The following is a 7,234-nucleotide window of genomic DNA, read 5'->3' as shown; positions in this document are numbered from 1 at the left end:
TTGAGAAGGAATGTATCAGTGATTTGAGGTCAAACAGATCCTTGTCACTCCCTTAGTCCTAGTTCTGCTACTAACTGGCTGTGTCCCTTCACTCTGAATCTTGGTTTCTTTTCTTTTCTTTTTTTTTTTTGAGACGGAGTTTCACTCTTGTTACCCAGGCTGGAGTGCAATGGCGCGATCTCGGCTCACCGCAACCTCCGCCTCCTGGGTTCAGGCAATTCTCCTGCCTCAGCCTCCTGAGTAGCTGGGATTACAGGCACGCACCACCATGCCCAGCTATTTTTTTGTATTTTTAGTAGAGACAGGGTTTCACCATGTTGACCAGGATGGTCTTGATCCCTTGACCTCGTGATCCACCCGCCTCGGCCTCCCAAAGTGCTGGGATTACAGGCGTGAGCCACCACACTCGAATCTTGGTTTCTTTATCCACAAATGTAAAGTGTTTTCTCAGAGTTTTCTTAGCTCTGACATTTTAGGATGACATGATTCCTTTAGGAAGCTCCAAAAGGCTCCAGTTCCATGAAGTAAATGGATCCTACTTGTTTCATTTAAGTACCCCTGTCTGAGGTGTTTGAACCAGAGTGACTCCATCTTGAATAGGGGCTGGGTAAAATAAGGCTAAGACTTGCTGAGCTGCATTCCCAGCAGTGTAGGCATTCTAAGTCACAGGATGAGATAGGAGGTCAGCACAAGATATAGCTCATAAAGCCCCTGGTGATAAAATAGGATGCGGTAAAGAAGCGGGCCAAAACCCACCAAAACCAAGATGGCGATGAAAGTGACCTCTGGTCATCCTCACTGCCCATTATATGCTAATTATAAGGTATTAGCATGCTAAAAGACAGTCCCACCAGTGCCATGACAGTTTACAAATGCCATGGCAATGTCAGGAAGTTACTCTCTCTATATAATATATAGTTATCCTACACATATAATAATAATAATTATCAGAATAATTCCAGTCTGATTAATGTTGTGGTAGATTTCACAGTCTTTTAAAAAATACAGTGAAATCCATATTTAAGGGAAACTGAATAATTCTGAGTAGGGCATTTTGGAAATAATTTCTTTTTGAAAGTAGATTGGGCAACCTCAACACTAACAAAGAGTGCTGGGAAAAGAAATAACTTTTCCTGTGACTTAGTTATTAATGAGAAGTCAATATAGATATAGGAAATACTTACTTTTAACTTCCACAAAGTGACAAAAAATAAACAACCATGTAAGGTGAAAAAAACATTGGTGGCTTTTCCCCGGAAAGTCCTAATGTGTGTCTTCATTTTAGTTTAACGGGTTCCTAGTAAAAATGACAGAAACACTGAGCTAGGCTTCTGTGGTTATTTAAAATTATCGTGCTATGAACTTTCTATGATGACAAGTGCTCTCTATCTTTGACATCCAGTACAGTAGTCCCTAGCCATATGTGGTTATGTACTTGAAATGTGGTAGTGTGACCCAAAAGCTGATTTTTAATTTCACTTTAATTTTAATTAATATATACTGAAATTCAAATAGCCACGTGTTTAGTGGCTACTGCATTGGATAATACTAGCCACATTTCAAGTACATAACCACATGTGGCTAGGGACTACTGTACTGGATGTCACAGATAGAGAACACTTATCATCATACAAACGTCAGAGTCTTGATACGCTGAAAGTATCTTTGCAAAAATTATAACTGAGGAAATTATGACAGTGAAAGAGATGAGAGCTAACCAACTCCATCTTGCTTCTAACCTTTAAGTTGTTCTTCTGTTCATTCCTGGGTGTAGGCCAACTAACCTTGGAAAAGAATTATTTATGGTTTGACTCTGAAACAAAACTGATAACAGCCCTTTCCCGAGGGGGGCGGGAACCAAACCCTTTTTGCCTGGGGACCAGTCTGCCTTTGTAGGACTAACAAATTAGCTACAAGATTAGAAATTACCATTTAGGGGCCATGCAGCCTGCAGCTGCAAGAGTCTGAATCTCCCCAAATTGCTCCTGTTTACATCACTACTGTAAAATCTAAGATCAGTGCTTGAAATATTTTGCAAAGTCTGTACTCCATGCACCGGCTGATATCACCCAAACTGGTAATCTGGCTCCATCAGTTTCGTGATCCCACCCAGGAACAGAAGATGGCGAGAAAAACTTGCTTTGACCCCCTTTTATTTCATCTCCAACCTGACCAATCAGTACTCCCCACTTCCTGAGCCCCTACCTGCCAAATTATCCTTAAACACTCCAATCCTGGAATGCTCGGAGGCTGATGTAATAATAAAACTCCGGTCTCCTCCCCAGCTGGCTCTGTGTGAATTACTCTTTCTCCATTGCAGTTCCCGTCTTGACAAATCAGCTCTGTCTAGGCCAGGCGTCCCCAAACTATGGCCGGCCTGCAAGCCGCATGCGGCCCCCTGAGGCCATTTATCCGCTCCCCGCCACACTTCAGGAAGGGGCACCTCTTTCACTGGTGGTCAGTGAGAGGAGCACAGTATGTGGCGGGCCTCCAACGGTCTGAGGGACAGTGAACTGGCCCCGTGTAAAAAGTTTGGGGATGCCTGGTCTAGGCAATTGGAAGGTGAACCCATTGGGCAGTTACGTCACTGGTACTTTGACATGTTGTTTCTCATTCATACTTTTTGAAGCATGGACTCTGGTCAGACTAACTGCATACAAATCTTTGCTTCCCTCCTTACTAGCTGTGTGACATTGACCAAGTGACTTGACCTCTCAGATCCTGATAGCAGTAACCACTGCAGGAGGAAATGAGGTAGAATGAGGTGGATAGGGCCTAGCTGATTCCTGACCCTACGATCTTTACTGAGTAACAGGGCAGATGATATCACAGAGAAGAGCTGGGCACCTGGTAGGTAAGGTTATATCACTCCGAAAGGTGTGTGGTTTTTCTTTTTAATCGTTGCTCTCTGGGGCTATGGTGATCTCTTGAAAGGAAGGAGGAAGGAGTCTAGGCTCCCTGCCCCAGGGGGCTGAAGCAGTTGCTGTCCCCATGAGCTAAGCTGGCAACTGGGGTGAACTGCAGACCACCACCAGGAACAGTTCAAAGCCTTTGCCTATTTGAAGCCAAGGCTGTCTCCTCAGTCCCTGCTCCCAGGGTCTCTGACCTTGTTCCAGCTGTGTGTGCTCAACTTGGGTTAGAATGACAAGGCATTACAAAGATCAGTAAGACCTGCACTATTGTGAGTTCCTCACATGCAGTATCTCACTTAATCCTTGAAAGAACCCTGAGATGTGGCATGGTTTTCACTGTTTGCTGCTGAGGAATAGGAAGCTCAGTGAGGTTAAATTGCTGAGGCCACACTGTCACTAACAAGTAGAGCTGCAATCAAGCCAGGAGCTTTCTAATTTTATTTTATTTTTGAGATGAGTCTCGCTCTGTTACCCAGGCTAAAGTGCAGTGGCACAATGTCGGCCTACTGCAGCCTCTGCCTCCCAGGTTCAAGTGATTCTCCTGCCTCAGCCTCCCGAGTAGCTGGGATTATAGGCATGTACCACCAAGCCCTGTGGAGACAGTGTTTCACCTTGTTGACTAGGCTGGTCTGGAACTCCTGACCTCAAATCTACGTGCCTTGGCCTCCCAAAGTGCTGGGATTACAGGTAAGGGGCATCACGCCTGCCTCTGACCTACCATATGACACACTCCAGATTCTGATTTGCACTTTCGGTCAGTACCTTGGGGGAATCCTGTATTTTTGATCTGATTTGCAATTTGTGCTTTGAGAAACATGGCCCAAATTCTCCTCATTCTGAAAAGAATTCCAGAGTAGAGCTGACTTAAACCAGAGGTTCTCAACTAGGGGTGATTTTTGTCTCCCAGGGGACATTTGGCAATGTCTAGAGACATTTCTGGTGTTAAAACTAAGTCTGGCCTAAATCTGCCTCCTTACATATTTTAAGTTTGGCCTAAAGGTTTCTCCATACATAGTGAACTGTAACCTAACTTGATATGTAAACAGAGTAACCTACCCTGGTACAAATTACAGAGTTTCAGCCAATCACGGGCAGCCAACTGTTCAAACCCTGTTCAAATAAGGCAAACACGGTGCTATAAAACCAATCCAGCAGTTTCTGTACCTCGCTTCTGTTTTCTGTGTGTCACTTTCCTTTTTCTGTCCATAAATGTTATCTAACCATGTGGCAGACCTGGAGTCTGAACCTGTTGTGGTTCTGTGGGCTGCCTGATTTTAGAATTGTTCTTTACTCACTTAAACTCTGTTAAATTTAATTTGTATAAAGTTTCTTTTAACACTGATTGTCACAACTTGTGGGGAGGTTGCTGCTCAAATCTATTGAGTAGAGACCACGGATATACCCCATGTTGGGGTGGGGGCTTGGGTACCGTCCTGTGCACTGTAAGGAGTTTAGCAATATCCAGTGTGCATTTTCCCCAAATGTTAATTCGTTCTGAGGTTGAGAAGGCTTGTCTTTAAGCAAAGCCAGGACCTCTGGTGTCCCTGGGAAAGGCGACAACAACCTGAATATAAAGCGAAAAAAAAAAATTTCATTCTTGACTTTAAAGAAAACCAAAATATTTCACCCCAAAATATATTTCTTTGACATATTTTGAGATGGCTGTTCAGAGCACCAGCAAAGAGAAGCAGCTCTGCAAATCTGTCTTTTGTGGGGAGAGATTTGCATCTGTAGAGAAAATCTGCACTGATGCAGCCAGGCTTTTTCTTAGGCTCTCCCTTGTCCGGATATAGGAAAGATGAACTGACAGGCTGACACCTTTAAAGGTCTGAAAGAAACATTTACCATCTATTCTCTCTGAGAGCTGCTACCTGTGAGGTCTTATCTGCATAACAAGACCACCTTTGCCAGCCAGGCCCCCTCTTCTTCTCCCATAACCTTGTTTTGACAACATAGCACGTTTTGAGATCTCCCAAGGCCCCATTCATTCTGTAACCTCAAGATGGTATAAAAGCATTAATTATCTGGCCATTTCTTTGAGATCTTATACTTTGTAGGACTCTCATGCACGTTAATAAATTTGTATGCCTTTTGTCCTGTTAATCTGCCTATTGTCAGTTGATTTTTCAGCAAGCCTTCAGAGGGCGAAGGGGAGGTTTTCCCTTGGCCCCTACATATTGGTTTCAAGCAGCCGAGATTCCAGTGCTTGACAGAAATTCAAGGCAATGATTTCCAACCTTATCAGAACAGTACTCCCCTTTAATAATAAACAGTTGTAGGAAAACTAAGGATGCAATAACTACGAATGCCAGTAGATTCAGGTGTGTTATATTGAGAACTGGCGGTGTCAGGATTTTGCAGAACAATGAATGACTTGTGCTAAAAGTTCCCTAAAGAGCAAAACACAAACTTTTGATTCATACAGTAGTTGATTTCTAGAAAAACTCAGCGCTTATTAAAATTGCTAAAAATACTTTGGTTTAGTGTTTAGTTGTAAAATGCTATGAGCATCTATCCTCAGATAATCTTGAGCAGGTTTTCACACACAATGCAGGTCTAGCAGAGAATTCAGAAGCCCTGCAGGACCAGAGAGGATCCTTATTTTTTCTGGACTTTATGAGCAATGAGGGTTGCTTAAAATCCCCAGCTGTGGCTCATTAATATCTAAGGTGCCCCCTCCCTTGGGTATGCTAACCAAAAAACACATAATGAATATTCTAAATAATTCCCTCTAGCAGTGTACCATCTCTGCAGAACCATGGATTTGAGTTTTAGAGAGTAGTTTTGATTATCAACTATTATTGCCTTATATGCTGATTTCAATACTTAACCCCACCTCTGATCCCCTGCCTCACCCTGCCAGTGTGAAATCCCATGTATATGGAAAGTTGAATCGAGTTTGCTCCTTAAAAAACGATCAAACTGTAGGACCCAGTGGGGTGGCTCACACTTGTAATCCCATTACTTTGGGAGGCCGAGGCGGATGGATCACTTGAGGCCATACAAAAATTAGCCAGGCATGGTAAATGCAGTCCCAGATACTCAGGAGGCTGAGGCAAGAGAACACTTGAACCTGGGAGGCAGAAGTTGCAGTGAGTCAAGGTCGTGCCACTGCACTCCAGCCTGGGCAACAGAGCGAGACTCCATTTAAAAAAAAAAAATCAAACTGTACCCTCAGTGCTGATCATCTGTACCTTGAAAGATCTGGATGGTGAATCTTTTCAACATCCCACTCTGTTGGGTGTGTGGTCCCTGGAAGTATTCCTTTTTTTCTTCATATACTAAGTTGAATAATAATAACATGACATTTAATGGACAGAAACCATGACGGAAAATGTTATGCTGGTAGCTGCTATGTAGAACTGATGGGCCCTGCCCCCAATGCCAAATTTTAAATATTTGAATGATTCTCAATATACTCATTATGGCTAAAATTATGAGAAGATTGCTGTTTGGCTTCCACGGCCTCTCCCTGCATCTCCCAAGTTCTCAGGATCTCAAATGACAGACTCCACACCCTGCCTTCCTGGGGGCTGGGAGCAGCACAGGAATCTCTACCATAAGCCTGTGACCTGGGTTGCCCAGTGACTCTGAAACACTCATAAGCAGATTTGCAGCCTTTACAGAGAAAGAAGGGAGCTTGTTTCCACAGCTGCTGCCTTCTCTTCTCCCTTGCACTTTTGGCAACCCATATGTATTGATACCTTTTCATATTCAGGCAGAGAAAGTCACATCTGGCTGCCTTAGTATGCTGATAAACGTTTATAGCACTTACCACTTGCCAGGGTGTAAATACTCCCACACTGTCTGATGTGAAACTACCAACTAGCTATCACTGAATGTGGAGTTGGGGAAAGAGGTATTAGCACACCATTAGATGGTATTCCCATTATTCAGATAAAACAGACATAAATAATCTCAAGAGTATAGTTAATAGTAACATTTTGAAATTATAGATTTATAGAAGAGTTGCAAAGGGAATACAGAGGGTTCCCATATGCCTTTTACCCAGCACCTCCTAATGTTAACATCTTATATAACCATGATACTGTAAACCAAAAATAAAATTCTAAGGTCCCTCAACCATCTAAATGAACCCCTCCTTTTGGCCAAGAGCATCCCAGAGTTAACCTGAAAAACTAGTTCAAGTCATGATGGAAGAGGGGGTTGGACAAGCCTCATTATAGCCCTCTAGCATTAACATCAACACAGACCTTACATCTGATAAAAACGCATTTACAGTCTATTTTCTCTGAAGCCTGCTACCTGGAGACTTCATCTGCAAGATGAAACCTTAGTCGCCACAACCCAGACAATCATAA

Source organism: Saimiri boliviensis, chromosome X, assembly GCF_048565385.1.
Source record: "Saimiri boliviensis isolate mSaiBol1 chromosome X, mSaiBol1.pri, whole genome shotgun sequence".
Taxonomy (NCBI): domain Eukaryota; kingdom Metazoa; phylum Chordata; class Mammalia; order Primates; family Cebidae; genus Saimiri; species Saimiri boliviensis.
The sequence above is the reverse complement of the archived record's forward strand: the minus strand, read 5'-3'. Positions refer to the sequence as shown.